The following is a 16,592-nucleotide window of genomic DNA, read 5'->3' as shown; positions in this document are numbered from 1 at the left end:
TCCTCCAAGGCAGAGAAGTTTCCCCTTTGATAATTCAGGCATCGAGTTATGTACATTTTAGATGACTGATTATAAATATATATGATGTTTTGTTTTATACAATATTGATATTTCTCAGCACTTATTGAGACTTACCCCCCTGTTTACAAAGCTGAGCCCATTCAAAGTGAATAGGCTGTGTCAGCAGTACCGCACTGCCAGCCGCTAACATGGCTTTGCAAACGGGCCTTAATGTCTTGTCAGTTAAGTGATGAAAGGGCTGAGGGGTACCATTAGAAGAATGGAGAAGTGGCCTAGTGTTTAGGATGGTGGACTTTGGTCCTGAGGAACTGAGTTCAATTCTGGGCACAGGCAGCTCCTTGTGACTCTGGGCAAGTCACTTAACGCTCCATGTAAGCTGCATTGAGCCTGCCACGAGTGGGAAAGTGCAGGGTACAAATGTAACAAAAATAAATAAAATTATTGGGCTGTGCTTAGGGCATCAGTTGGGCTTAATCTGGCCCTATTTAGTCTCCTCAGAGTTATTTTCTCTCCTTTATTCTCCTGCATCTCTTACACTCCTTCATTGATGAATGCTTTTGAACTCTCTTTGCTCCTGGTAAGTGCTTCTTAGGACTTCCACTGCCCCAGTCACCTCCTTCTAAATGCTTTCAGGTATAGATAGCTTCTAGGGCATAGGATATTCCCTAGTGTCTAGTCTCTCTCACTCACACACTCTCTCTTTTCCTTGCAGACTGTGTAGTTTCCAATGTTCATAACATTCCTTTCTCTCCTCTCTAGGACTTACTGCTCCTTGCTGATTTAACAGTTTCTCCTTCTGCTCAATCCCTCTGGACTAGATGAGCAGGATGCCCTCAGGACCTGTGTCCCACCTCCTATCACATAAGCTGTTAGCAAATAATCACACTATTTCTGGGTTCCAATCTTCTCCATGATTCAGATGTGTAAATGGCTGCAGCTTTATTTCAGTTGTTTTCCCTACAGGATAGAGTGAGATCTCCCCAATTACCCTTTCTTTCTTCTCCTTAGAGCAGCTTGTGCTCAGAGTTCAGCTGATTTTGAGGCCTACAACTCCTCTCCACTTTTTACTTATGGAAACAGACCCCACTCCTTATCTTTCCCTTCTCCTCATAAGAACAATAGCCATACTGGGTCAGACCAATGGTCCATCTAGCCCAGTATCTTGTTTCCAACAGTGACCAATCCAGGTCACAAGTACCTGGCAGAAACGCAAACAGTAGCAACATTCCATGTTACCAGTCCCAGGGCAAGTAGTGGCTTTCCCATGTCTGTCTCAATGGCAGACTATGGACTTTTCCTCCGGGAACTTGTCCAAACCTTTTTTAAACCCAGATATGCTAACTGCTGTTACCACATCCTTCGGCAATACATTCCAGAGCTTACCTATTTGTTGAGTGAAAAAATATTTCCTCCTATTTGTTTAAAAGTATTTCCATGTAACTTCTTTGAATGTCCCCTGGTCTTTGTACTTTTTGAAAGAATAAAAAATCGATTCACTTCTACTCGTTCTACACCACTCAGGATTTTGTAGACCTCAATCATATCCCCCCTCAGCCATTCTTTTCCCAAGCTGAAGAGCCCTAACCTCTTTTGCCTTTCCATATATGAGAGGAGTTCAATCCCCTTTATCATTTTGGTTGCTCTTCTTTTGGTCGCAATCCTCCTACTTAGCCTCTTGAGTTGAATGACCAAGGACCTGATGGATCCCAGAGTGGGGAACCTACCACACTGCATACCAAATTTTCCTTCTCTCCTGGACCCTCTCCAGGTAAGGAGAGATTCTCCCCTAGCCCCTCCCTAGACTCAGTTTTATGCTTCCCTCCAATTTTTGAGGATTTACTGTTACTGGACTACTTCCCCATAATGGCCCACCCCTTTATAAGTTTGACTGGCAACACTCTGGAGGAAGGAACCAGGATATTCCTCCCGTCACTGAATATGAAGATACATTGAGGCATCCTGCTACACAAGGATATTGTTAAATTACACATCTTTATTGATGATCACCACAAATAGAGAATTTACAATTCAGAATATGGTAAAAGCAAATAGGAAAATCAACTCACAAAATATGGAGTATTAACGTCCCTAGTCCTGAAGCACGCATCTGTTATTTCTTCTCCCTTTTTCATTTCCTTCATCTCTCATTTTACAAACTAGTGCAAAATGGAAATATGTACAAAATCCAAATTCCTTTCAGCATCTTTCATATCTATGTTTATTTATTTTCAAAAATTATATTACACACATTCCACAATTCATGACGGATTATAATTAAAACATACATAGCTAAACAAAATAAAATACAGCACAAAACAAAAGACATGAGAGCTTGATTCTGCCCTAAAGTAAATGAACTATCATATGCTGACATTTTGATACAAATAAGTCTTAAGTTCTTTTCTAAATAGCATAAGTGAACCAATTTTTCGTAAGATATAGAAATATCTCCTGGGTGGAGAGAAGAAGTAGGAGAATATTTGCTCTGTTCCCCAAGGGCAAGAGCAAAATAAAGACCAGTGGTCAAATACAGTGCTCAATTCTTATCAGCTCTTCAATGAGAAAGTGCAATGTTGATTAAAAGGACCATCAGTTGTGGCTCTATAATTTGCTTTTACAACATACCCATGAAAACCATTATGTGGTCTTAAATTCTTCAAAAATGCTTTTTTCATTTCCCTCTAACTACCGATTATGCTTGAATTACAACAATTTTAGCTGTTAAAAAAACCCTACATATTTGTGCAGACAATACAGACGTCCCCTGGAAGGATAAGGAAGTTCTTATTTCCGAGAAACTGTTTGGAATACTTTCTTAGGCGTGTTGGTAGCTGTCTCGGGTTGGCTTGAAATGAGCTCAGACTTGTCCTGATTAAAGTGCATGTTTACACAAATTTGCAGGTAGTTTTGACTTTGACTAAATGTCTTCCAGCCTGTACTTCCTTCATCTCCTCTTTAATTGCTGCCCTTGCAGTTTAAGCAATCTCAACCCCACATTACTCCAAACTGTGTTCCTTGCCTCTACTTTCATAATCCTCATGGGGGCAATTGCATCTAGATCCTCAGAGAAAATAGTGCTCGGTGAACTCACTTAATCTTCTAATGGAAGTGTTTTAAAATCCCCCAGATCCGTCACCAAGATTCTCAATAATATCCCCACTTCCAGTCCCCAGTGATCAGCCGTGCCCCTCCCCCGAGTTAGGGCTCAGCACACATTACTAAAAGAGCCCCTAAGGGTTTTTATTTTACTAAGCTGTGGTAGTGTTTTTAGCTCCTGGCTTTGTAAAAGACCCCCTAAGTTTGCAACTGAGGAAATGGAAGGGGAAGTGACTTGCCCAAGGTCATAAGTAGCGGCAGAGAGATTTGAACTGTGGCTTCATTGGCACTCAGCCCACTGCTAAAAACATTAGACTGTGCCTCCATTGCACAAGAGAAAAAAATGAGATCTAGTTGGAATATCTCCCCCACCCCACTAAGTAGAATTTTTCACCGTCTGAATAAGGGACAAATCTTCCACACATTCGTTTAAAAAAACCAAACCCCTCTACTCCCTTCAATACAGTGTCAAGATGTAGATTAAAATATTCCAAGTAATAGAAATATTTAAATCATAAACCAGCCTTGACAGGGATTCTAGAGATCAGCAATATACCTCAAATGGCCATATCTTAAGACAATATTAAAAGACTCTCAACACCAGGGAGAGTAAGGATACTAACCATTTCCAATACACATGTAAAATGAGAAGTAATAGCTACCACACTTGCCTTCCTCTCTTACCAATTCTGCTAGTCTGATGAAATAAATAGGCAGGATGGCAAGCGAGAAGCTGAGTCACCTCCCACCCAATTTTTGGTGGCACAAAAAAATGATCCAAATCATAATCTTGAATGAGGATCACTAGTAAATAGGGGGGTTGTTTTACTAAGTTGCGGTATGCACTAATGCTTGCTTACTCCAGGTTAAAAAGCACCACTGTAGGGCATGCTGAAATATCTTACAGTAGTTTTGGGATCGACGCACGATTCCCACATGCTAAAATATAGGGGCGTGTCTGGGGGGGGGGGGGCGCAGTGTAGGCTTGTTCTGAACTAATCGGTTAGTGCAGCTATGTCACCAAGTGCTACTACTACTACTACTACTATTTAGCATTTCTATAGCGGTACAAGGCATACACAGTGCTGCAAAAACATAGAAGAAAGACAATCCCTACTCAAAGAGCTTACAATCTAATAGACAAAAAATAAAGTAAGCAAATCAAATCAATTAATGTGTACAGGAAGGAGAAAAGGAGGGTAGGTGGAGGCGAGTGCTAACCAATTATCATGTGGTTAGCGCGTGAGCCCTTACCGCCTAGAAAAAAGGTACCGATAAGTGCTCATGTGCTAATGGCCACACGCTAGTGCGTGGGAAACACCCAGGCTGGGTATAGCGCTGGCCATTTTTTAGCACTGTTTAGTAAAAGGGCCCCAGGGTTTAAGAAATGTACATTTGATAAATCTGAGCGTATCTTGTCTCGATCCAGTACCCTCAGGTTTACTGCCCTTAAGAGCCCTTTTACTAAAATGCAGTAAAATGTGCAAGCTACCTGCAAATTTAGCACACCTGTGTTGTAGGGCATTTTCTTTTTTGCTGTTTGCAGGTCATGTGCTAATATCAGGGGTGACCCAAGGCAATCTGCTGCCCGAGGCAGAGATGAGATGCCACCCCTGCCCCACCCGTGCCCAGTCTAGCATCTCCCCCTTCCCTCCTAAACCCCCATGTTTATTTTTTTCTTTTCCAAAAGGCAGCAGTGGTAGCGATTCCCATAGGCTGCCATGCCATAGTGCCACCTCTCAGGAAACAGGAAATTACATCAAGAGACTGCCCACAATAGGAAGAAGAGGCCCTATGGGAGTTGCTGCTGTTGCCACTGCCACCTTTTGGAAAAGAAAAATGTAAGGTAAACATGGGGAAGAGGTTTGAGGAGGGAAGGGGAGAGTGCAACTCCCTGGAGTGTGCCGCCTGATGCCCCTGCCTCAGATGGTAGGGCCGCCACTGGCTAATACATAGTAACATAGTAGATGACGGCAGAAAAAGACCTGCATGGTCCATCCAGTCTGCCCAACAAGATAAACTCATATGTGTATACCTTACCTTAATTTGTATCTGTCATTTTCAGGGCACAGACCGTATAAGTCTGCCCAGCACTATCCCTGCCTCCCAACCACCGGCTCTGGGACAGACCGTATAAGTCTGCCCAGCAATATCCTCATACACATTAGTGCATATGCCCTGCAAAATGTTAACACAGGAGCACTCAGCACCTCCTATTTAAATAATCATAATGACCTAGCTTGATTAACGCTAACACACCTATTCCCTACCCATGCAACACTCCTCCCCAAAATATTTAAAAATATATAAATATGCATTTGTGTGATAGCCTTTCTTCATTCACTGAGGACCAGATTTAGTAAACGGTGCTCAAAAATCGGGGCCAGAAACAAAATCAGCACTCAGCGCAGGGGCGTAGCTACGGGTGGGCCTGGGTGGGCCCAGGCCCACCCAATTTCAGCCCAGGCCCGCCCAGCGCCAGCGCCAGCACCCATTGCTGGCCCCTGCTGCTCAACAGGAAAAGCAGCAGTGGCCGGCAATGGGGGCAGGTGCTGGCATGCAGGGCGGGCCTCGTCGAAGAAAAGAGGGAAAACATGGAAGGATGGGGAGAAAAAGAGGGAAAACAGATGGAAGGATGGGGAGAAAGAGGGAAAACATGGAAGGATGGGGAGAAAAGAGGGAAAACAGATGGAAGGATGGCAGAGAATGAGGGAAAACATGGAAGGATGGGGAGAAAGAGGGAAACATGGAAGGATGGGGAGAATGAGGGAAAACATGGAAGGATGTGGAGAAAGAGGGAAAACTTGGAAGGATGGGGAGAAAAGAGGGAAAACAGATGGAAGGATGGCAGAGAATGAGGGAAAACATGGAAGGATGGGGAGAAAGAGGGAAAACTTGGAAGGATGGGGAGAAAAGAGGGAAAACAGATGGAAGGATGGCAGAGAATGAGGGAAAACATGGAAGGATGGGGAGAAAGAGGGAAACATGGAAGGATGGGGAGAATGAGGGAAAACATGGAAGGATGTGGAGAAAGAGGGAAAACTTGGAAGGATGGGGAGAAAAGAGGGAAAACAGATGGAAGGATGGCAGAGAATGAGGGAAAATGGAAGGATGGGGAGAAAGAGGGAAAACTTGGAAGGATGGGGAGAAAAGAGGGAAAACAGATGGAAGGATGGCAGAGAATGAGGGAAAACATGGAAGGATGGGGAGAAAGAGGGAAAACATGGAAGGATGGGGAGAAAAGATAGAAAACAGATGGAAGGATGGGGAGAGAAAGAGGGAAAACGGATGGATGGGGAGAGAGACTCTGGATGGAAGGATGGGGAGAGAAAGGGGAGAGACTGGAAGGATGCAGAGAAAGGTGAGAGACTGGAAGGATGTAGAGAGAGAAGGGACACTGAACAGAAAAGGGTAGAGTGATACAGAGACACTGGTTAGAAAGAGGGAGAGAGACATTAGATGGAAGGATCAGGAGAGAGGATAGATGGATGGAAGGATGGGGAGAGAAAGAGGGAAGACGCTGGATGGAAGGGTAGGGAGAAAGAGGTGACACTGGACGGAAGGATGCAGAAAGAAAGAGGGGAGACTACTGGAAGGATGGGGAGAGAGAGGGGAGACTGGAAGGATGGGGAGAGAAAGAAGAGAGCTGCTGGATGGAAAAGGAGAGTAGTGAAAGACTGGAGAATAAGAGAAAGGGGCATGGGGAGAATAAGGGTGAGAAAAAGATGAAAAGCCATAAGTAGATGAAGGAAATTAAAGAATGGATAGTAAGAATGAATTAAATCAGGACAGAGAGAGAGAGGCAGAAAAATATTGAAGAAAGCAAAGAAAAAGGAGAGAAAAATGAGAAATGGCCAGGAAACTGTGGCAGAAGAGTTAAGCAAAAACGAAGGAAAGCAGAATCTAGAGACTGGGAGCGACACAATGAGAAAAAGTAAATGGCCATACAAGAAAGGTAAAGAAAATAATTTTATTTTTAATTTAGGATAAAGTAATATGGTACCTGTGTTAATGAAGTTTCAGAGACCAATACTTCCTTCCTTAGGTCAGGCGAGGATACCGTAACAGCATTATACTGACCTGAGGCAGGAGGTTTTGGCCTCTGAAAGCTCATTGAAAAGGGTGTTAGGCTATTAAATAAATTTTCTGAAATCTGATGCACTGAAAAGCAGCACTTTACCCTGTGTGACAAATGCATCTGATTAGCGTGACTAAATTTTGCTGGGGGAGGGGGGTAGAGAGAAAATTTTGTGCCCACCCACTTTGGGTTCAGGCCCATCCAAAATTGGCAGTCTGGCTACGCCACTGACTCAGCGTTACTCTATCAAGGATGCTCCCAGCTGAGCACCCTTTAAAGAATAGTGCAGTGCACTGAATCTCACGCCTAACTTCGGGTGTGAGGATTTACACCTGCTGAAAGAATGCAACTTGGACACACATCCCCAGTATTCTGTAACACTGCGCCCAAATTTTCAGAATGCCTTGACTCATCTATGCCCCTCCCATGGCTATGTCCCCTTTTGCCACACTCAGAATGACCGCTGACATCATAACTCCACAGAGAGGCTAATTCTTAAGGAGCTTATCATCCAAAATTTACAGACTTAAATATCTGTTAAAATTTTGTATCAAAAGCGTTTATTTGGAGCACTCTATTTATCATAAAAGCTATTGTGCAAGATCATAATTTCATACTTGCAATTGCAGCACAAAAGAAAAAAAATACAAAGAGTAGCCCTTCCCACCACCAGGATTACCATACAATCCCTGGTGGTCTGAGGGTGTAATCAGGGCAGGAGCGATGCCCCAGTCATGGCAGCCATTTCGAGAGCAGAGCCAGAATAGGTAGGAGTAATTGGAGATTGGTTCAACTACACCCAGGCCCTAGACCACCAGGGATTGTAATATAGTGTAAACCCCCTGGTGGCAGAGCAAGGTATTAAATGATGGTACCAAATATGTCACAGTGTTTCCCCAAAATGACTCAACACCAACCAGAGAGTTTAACAATAAAAAGAAAATATTTTTTATTAGTTGAATTATATTTAAATGCTAATGAAATTTTACCAACTTGCAAATTTAACATATGTATTTCAATTACAGGGTTTGCAATACAAATCAGTTTAGTCTCTAGAAACATTGAGAGCATCCTCAGATAAGTATAAATATTAAACTGATTTGTATTGCAAACCCTGTAATTGAAATACATATGTTAAATTTGCAAGTTGGTAAAATTTCATTAGCATTTAAATATAATTCAACTAATAAAAAATATTTTCTTTTTATTGTTAAACTCTCTGGTTGGTGTTGAGTCATTTTGGGGAAACACTGTGACATATTTGGTACCATCATTTAATACCTTGCTCTGCCACCAGGGGGTTTACACTATATTACAATCCCTGGTGGTCTAGGGCCTGGGTGTAGTTGAACCAATCTCCAATTACTCCTACCTATTCTGGCTCTGCTCTCAAAATGGCTGCCATGACTGGGGCATCGCTCCTGCCCTGATTACACCCTCAATGATTTATGTAACTAATATTTATACTTATCTGAGGATGCTCTCAATGTTTCTAGAGACTAGTTACATAAATCATTTAGGTACATTCAATTCCGCAAAACACCAGACTCTTCAAAGTTTCCCCTTTCCTGTCCCTCAGACCCCCAAGGATCCCAACATGTAAGTTTTCCTCTACTCTTTTTTTCTTCTTTTAGTTCTCTCTCACTTATTGTTCAGGTTTCCTTTACTATTTTCTCTTATGTACACTTTTTAAAATAGTTTCAGTCACTTAGCTGCTCTCTTTGTTTTCTCTCTCTGGCTCTCTTGAACAGTGGGCGCCTTTTCTTTCAGGTGATGATCTCCAGCATCAACTTTCTTCCAGTCTTTCCCTAGTAACATGTTCTCACCAACAGAGCTCCCTCCCAACTGTCAGCCTGAGCTGTTTGTCACTCTCCTGAGAGTTCCATCAGCATGCGGAACACTCAGCGCATGCACACAGACCACTCAGTTTCACTGCACTACTCACTATCTCTACACCAGATCTAGAAGGAGCCAGGTAATCTTTTAAAATTTAACAGATAGGGTTACAATAGGTCTAGGGGAGCCATTCAGGGGAGTCTGGGAGGAGGAGCAACTCCTGTTCAGGGGGAGGGGTTGGATAGAAAGGAAACAAATGGACAAATCACACATTTTCTGCTTCCACTGAAAACACATGGTCATTTTCAGCTTCCACTGAAAACATAGTTGAACATTAAAATAACCTTTCACCTCAAATGGAAACTGGGTAAAAAAGATTTTGGGTCTGTCACGAAATGCCTAGTCACCCGCCTGGGGTTACTCCACGGCCACTCCCCTGCACAGCTCAGGTCCACCTGCACCTGCCACTTTTACTCCTCCCATCGACTGGGTCACAACCACCTCTGGGCGGGGCTCCCGCTCTCAAATTATCCCTAGTGATGTCTAGTTTACTGGAGGTCACACTCCCAGTGATCCCACAGTTCCCAGAAAGCACTCACAGACCCAACACACAAACCACCAGGATTCTTTATCAGTCCAGACAGGCAGAGTCAACAAACTGAAAATGTTTATTGTCAGAACTTGAACAGTGGACAAAAAATGTGCAATCAGCAAACAATAATGGGTAACAGAAAAATCGATCAATTAGAAAACTAACTAAACATTTGTTTACTTTCTAAAAAGTACCTGGGAAGATCAGGAAATGTGGAGGGGCATAATCGAACGGAAACGGCTATCTCCATGGGTGTTTATCTCCGAGAACGGGTCCGTGAAGGGGCGGGCCGAACCGTATTTTCCCAAAATTTTTTTGAGCTGGGCGTTTGTTTTTTTTAGCGATAATGGAAACTAAAAACGCCCAGCTCAAAAACATCCTAATCCGAGCCATTTGGTCGTGGGAGGGGCCACGATTCGTAGTACACTCGCCCCCCTGATATGCCAGGACACCAACTTGGCACCCTAGGTCAGTGCGGTGGACTTCAGAAAAAGCTCCCACATGCATAGCTCCCTTACCACGGGTGCTGAGCTCCCAACCCCCCTCCCCCAAAACCCACTACCCACAAATGTACAACACTACCATAGCTCTTAGGGGTGAAGGGGGCACCTACATCTGGGTACAGTGGGTTTTGGAGGCCTCCCATTTACCAGCACAAGTGTTACAGGTGGGAGGGGGATGGGCCTGGGTCTGCCTGCCTGAAGTGCACTGCGGTACCCACTAAAAGTGCTCCAGGGACCTGCATACACGCAGGCCTCTAGGACTTGTTACTGCTGTATAACATTGGCACACCAGTTAACACCTGAAGACTAATCTCTCCGAAAACGCCCTTTATTGGAATAAGCACATTTACTCACAGTTAACTGCAGATCAGAGGTTGTGCCCCACCACTGGCAACGAGTCTCCCTGGTAGTGAGATTAGCAGGTCAGAGCTGGCAGAATGCTGTACAATGCCCTCTTTCAGCCACATTCAAGGTAAGAACTAAGTTCTCTAATGTGGCTAACACATGGAAGGGATCTAAAACTGGCTAACAAAAATGGCCACTACCTCATGGACTACCGGAAACACAACAGGGCACACTCTGACCCAGTAGGCAGGGGAAAAAGCACCATGGGAGAAGAGCCTACCAACTACCAATATCGTGAGACTGTAACACAAGCTAATGAAATCACGGAGCCCAATACCCTACACCCACCACAATGCAATGCTGATGTGACCCTGTAGTGCTCCCGAGAGCCACATCTGACCCAGGGAAAGGCTGTGAGAGGATCGAACATATTCTGCTGTCATGGAGGTGGGTACGGCATTTGAAGGTGGCATACAGGCTGGAAAAAAAGTTTGAAAAGTGGGTTATTTTTGGTGGGAGGGGGTTAGTGACCACTGGGGGAGTCCAGCGAGGTCATCCTCGATTCCCTCCAGTGGTCATCTGGTCAGTTGGGGCACTTTTTTGGGACTTGTTCATGAAAAAAAAGGGTCCAAAAAAAGTGACCCAAAATCGTGGTAAAAACGCCTTTTTTTTTTCGATTATCAGCTAAAGACGCCCATCTCTCCTCGGCTGCTAACCACGCCCCAGTCCCGCCTCCGACACGCCCCCATCAACTTTATTAGTTTCCGCGACGGAGTGCAGTTGGAAACGCCCCAAATCAGCTTTCGATTATACCAATTTGGGTGCCTTTGCCAGAAAAACGCCCATCTCTCGATTTGGGTCGCAATATAGGCGTTTTTCTCTTTCGATTATAAGCAGGATTGTGGCTCACCAGTTATCAAATATAACTGTTTTTTACAGGGCTTCAGCAAAGAGCTTTCTCTCTCACTTCTTCCAGGCTGAAACTGGGAAGAAAGCTAGTAAATTCCAAATGAAATTGAGCTCCTGGACCAAGCAGAGTCCAGAACAATAAGTTTTAAAAGTATACTGCTCACAGTACTGTAGCTCACTTCCTATGAAACTAAAGAGGGAGCATTCACTTTTCTATAACAGCTTTAACATAAAACATGCACCACCTTCTGGCCACTAGAAGAAATACAGTTTTACAGGCTTAAAAAAACCCACTGTTCTGTCACAGGGCCAGCTTTGGTGCTGTAACTTAAATCGAAACTGAAATTCAAATACTGAGATATATCACAGCCAGAAGTTAAAGTCTGCAATCAAATGTAAGCTCACCAGGTGACACTTCTGTTTTAAGGATTCAGGAATATAGGGAATATTTTTTTCTAATTGCTTCTTCTTTGTCTCCTATGTATTTTGTGTTGGTTTCCATAGCTGAAAGATGGCTTCTTTTCTTTGGGGAGATTAATAAAGAGGAATAGGGTAAGAGCAAGGGGCAGGACTGCACAGACTTTGTGTCTTCTTTCACCTCTCCCCATGGGAACAACTTTCTACTTAATATTCTCCATCAAATTGTAAAATTATTTTCCCACCTTTGATGACTCACAGGTTTGACTTTCTGATTCAATGTTTTATCTCATTCTCTGCCCTTGACTCTGTTCCATTATTTTGTTTTCTATTTCAGTTTTGCTTCTTCTTTCTTTGTCTATTTTTTTTTTTAGGAGCAGATATTTCCTCTTCCATTTCTGGCCCCTTCTGACTTTTCCTTCTTTCTCCTCTTTCTTACTGCTCTCCTTTCACTGCTCTTTCACCTACATTGTCATCCTGAATTTCTTCCTTTTCCCCCCTAACCCAGAGTCTTTTTCTTCTCCATTTCCTGCCATCATTGGACTTCTCTCTCCCCTTCACCCCCCTATCTGTTCTCTTCCTCCTCTCATCTTGTTCTCTCTTCTCTTCCCATTCTTGCTTCCTCCCTTTGCTCAGCCCTTTCCTATTTTTATTCTCCCCTTTTCTTGCTGTCCCCAACCTCACACATATTTTTCTCCTCCTCACTATCCCTCTTTTTCCCACTCCTGTTGCCTCTTTTTGCTTGCTCTCTGTTTCCATCCTTACTCTCCCCTCTTCCTCACCCACATTCTAGCTGACCGTTCTCTCTCTTTCTTTCTCCTTACTGCCACTACTCTCTTGCTCTGTCCTCTGTTTCTGCCCCGTCTCCATATACAGTCAGGGCCCTGTTTACTAAGCCGTGCTGTAGGCACACTAACTTTTTAGCGTGCGTTAACGATAGAGACACCCATTATATTCCTATGGGTGTCTCTGTTGTTAGCGCATGCTAATTTTTAGTGTGAGCCAAAATGTTAGCATGCCTACAGTGTGGCTTAGTAAAAAGGGCCCTCATGCTCTCCTGACTGTTGAACTATCATAACGGAATAACCTTTCATCGGTTAGAGTACTAATTTGTCCTAAATTATAATCATTGTGGCATTTAGAAGAGTTGGTTACAGGGATACCCTAGCAGGCATTGTATTGGTGCTGAGATTTTTTCACCTAGTAAAAACAGACATAACAATAGCCATACTCGGTCAGACCAAAGGTCCATCTAGCCCAGTACCCTGCTTCCAACAGTGGCCAATCCAGGTCACGAGTACCCAATTAGTATCAAACCCAATTAGTAGCAACATTCCATGCTTCCAATCCCAGGCAATGTTACGCTCTGCTACACTCCTCCAGAGGTGCAGCCTGCTCGCGCAGGGTATGGGCATTCGAGGATGTGGCGGTCATCTTGGAGGTGGTATCTCCAGGATAGGACGGCCATCTTGGAGTTGGCATCTCAGCTTGTGGCAGCCATCTTGGAGTTGAGCAGCTTCAGGAAGGAAGCCCATATTTGGGTGAAGAGCATCTCTTCTGATGGGGGCGACCATCTTGGAACAGCTGCACATGGTTGAGCCTAATTCCTACACTATTTAAAGCCCTGTTTCCAGTCCTTCCAGGCTTCGGCTTCTATTCGTATAGAGGTTGTGGTTTTCATCTGTTCCAGTGTTTTCCTGTGTTCCTGACCTCGGATTGTTTACTGACCACGTGCTGTGTTGCTGCCTGCCCAGACCCTCAGACTGATTCTTGACTTCATGCTGTGTTGCTGCCGGGCCAGACTTTGGACTGTTTTCTGTTTTTGCTGCATCGCTGACTTCTTGCTCCAGGACTGTGTCTGCGCTCCCGCTTGTCTGGTCAGTGGTCGCGCAACCCCGCTGGTTCCGGAAGTCCTGCCGGCCGTTGTAACCCAGGGGCTCAACTCCTGGGGGACAGTGGCTAAGTGCAGGTGAAGCTTGGGGTTGTCTGGCTGCCTGACCGAGCGTGGTGGCACTCCATCTTCGCCGTGCTCAGTCGGGACACAAGGGCTCAAATCCCCAATCATAACAGGCAAGTAGTGGCTTCCCCCATGTTCATATCAATAACAGACTATGGACTTTTCCTCCAGGAACTTGTCCAAACCTTTTTTTAAACACAGATATGCTAACCATTGTTACTACATCCTCCGGCAGCGAGTTCCGGAGCTTAACTATTCTTTGAGTGAAAAAATATTTCCTCTTATTTGCTTTAAAAGTGTCCTCTAGTCTTTGTACTTTCTGAATGAGTGAAAAATCGATTCACTTTTACCCATTCTACACCACTCAGGAATTTGTAGACTTAAATCATATTCCCCCTCAGCCATCTCTTTTCCAAGCTGAAGAACCCTAACCTCTTTAGCCTTTCCTTATGTGGGAGGAGTTCCATCTCCTTTATCATTCTGTTCGATCTTCTTTAAACGTTTTCTAATTCCACTATATCTTTTTTTAAGATTTGGTAACCAGAATTGAACACAATACTCAAGGTGAGGTCGCACCATGGAGCGAAACAGAGACATTATAATATTTTTGGGGCCCTGTTTACTAAGGAGCGTTAGCATTTTTAACTTGCCTACAATTAGTGTTCAAGCTAACCGTGTAGGCACCTGTAGGGATATTGTAGCACACACACGGTTAACATGCGTACATGGTTAATGTGCATTAAAGACACTAACGCGCTTATAACGTGGTTTAGTAAATACGGCCCTTGGTCTAATTTTGCATCCCTTTCCTAATAATTCCTAGCATCCTGATTGCTTTTTTGGCCACTGCCACACATATGTCAGATTTCAGCATATTGTCTATGATGACACCTAGATTTTTTTCTTGAGTGCTGACTCTTAAGGTGGACCCTAGCATCAGGTAACTATGGTTCCGATTATTCTTCCTGATGTGCACCACTTTGCATTTGTCCACATTAAATTTCATCTGCCATTTGGATGCTCAGTCTTCCAGTTTCCTAAGGTCTTCTTGCAATTTTTCACATTCTGCATGTGTTTTGACAACTTTGAATAGTTTATTTATTTGGATTTTGCTCACATCTTTTTCAGTAGTAGAGCAAATTCACACGTATCCCTTCAGAACCAGGGCCTGTTCTTACAACCCATTACACTTTGGAAAACCTTCTGCTAGCTACTTCTAAACCCAGCCTTTAAGGCAAGAATGAAACCAGAATCTTTCCCACTCAAAGCCACATATAGCCTTTCTCAAAGGATCAGCCTTGCCTCAGTAAAATATTCCAAAACACTCCTAAAATTTGCCAGTTATTACCAATACTTTAAAAAATACTCAGAAACCAATTTTCCTCAAAGTTCAGTTATCTAAACCTCTTTAAAGCTTAAGAGAATTCCTTACTATGCCTGTCCTCCCAACAACAACCTTCCCTCACCAACCTCAGCTCCCAACTGAACGTGCGGTGTTGCTAAGTGGCCAAAACTTTTTCAGCATGATTCGTACCCAAAAGTAGCCCAAAAACAGCCCAACAGTTTTGACAAAAATTTGCTATATAATAATAATAATATATTTTCCAACTATCTTCAGTTCTGACTCCAAAAATAGCTATGTGAGGAGTGGGAAGGGGGTCTTCCATTCAAGATACTGCTGACTACTTTCCTTTTTCTTTTCTTTTTTTAAATTTCTTTATTGCAACATGAAGACATATACAAACATCTGCTGCCACCTGCAGCTCAACGTCACTCTGTACATTACAACCAAAACATTACAGATTATGCACCCACAAACGTATGCTTTGGTCCTCATGTGTTTTTCTCCCCCCCTTATTGACCCCTTTCCTTATAAATGAAACTCCCCCCTCCCTCTATCCCCTTACCCCGTTTACCCTCCCTCCTCCTCCCCTATCTGGCTATCCATTACTTTGCAAATCAGGGTCTGGTGCCAAGAGCAGGTCCCGCGCTCTCCCCCATATATCTTTATACTGGCGATTGCTGAGCACTGTTGTAAATTTTAGTGTCATATACACCCATTGGGCCATTTCCTTCATATAAGCCTTCCACCGATCCAAAGATGGGGGTGAAGTTTCAACCCAGGCTTGTAAAATGCATTTCCTCACTAATAATGCAGCCAACAAAACAAACTTACATTGAGCTGCACCCAGTCCTTGCTGTCTAAGAGACTCCCCACAGCCCATCAGAATAGCTGAATACTTCCACTCCATTTCGCGCTGCAACGTCTGTTCAATTACTTCCAGCGCACCTACCCATAGCTTATGCAGGCTCGAGCACTCCATAAATGAGTGCAAAAAGGCTCCCACACTCTTCCCACATTTATTGCAAGTATCATCCTCCCACATCCCCATGATCTTGCCTCTCTCTTTAGTGATGTGTACCCTATATAAAATCCTATATTGTATGTCCTGTAAGGCTGCATTTGGGGTAATCTTGCCTAATCCCCCAAAGACTGCGCCCAAGCGTTTCACAGATATCTCCTCGCCTGTGTCCCTACTCCAAAGCTCTGCTAACTGCGGGATATGTTGCGCATCCTGGGATTCCCGGATTAATTGGCACCATTGTGACAGTCTATTGAGTTTTGGCGGAATTTGCAAAAACATTTTGTCTAACTGCGTGAAATACACCCGTTCCCGACTCCTGCGTTCCACACTCAGCACATAATCTCTAATTTGAAGGTATGCAAAAAATTGCGAACCAGGTAGTTGTAATTCATCCCTAACTTCGGCAAACGTTGGGAAAGCCTCCTCTCCCGATTTCCTAAATTGCCCTATAAATCTACAACCCTTTTCGCGC

The sequence above is a fragment of the Microcaecilia unicolor genome, chromosome 1 (assembly GCF_901765095.1).
Source record: "Microcaecilia unicolor chromosome 1, aMicUni1.1, whole genome shotgun sequence".
NCBI lineage: Eukaryota > Metazoa > Chordata > Amphibia > Gymnophiona > Siphonopidae > Microcaecilia > Microcaecilia unicolor.
Note: the sequence above shows the minus strand (reverse complement) of the source record.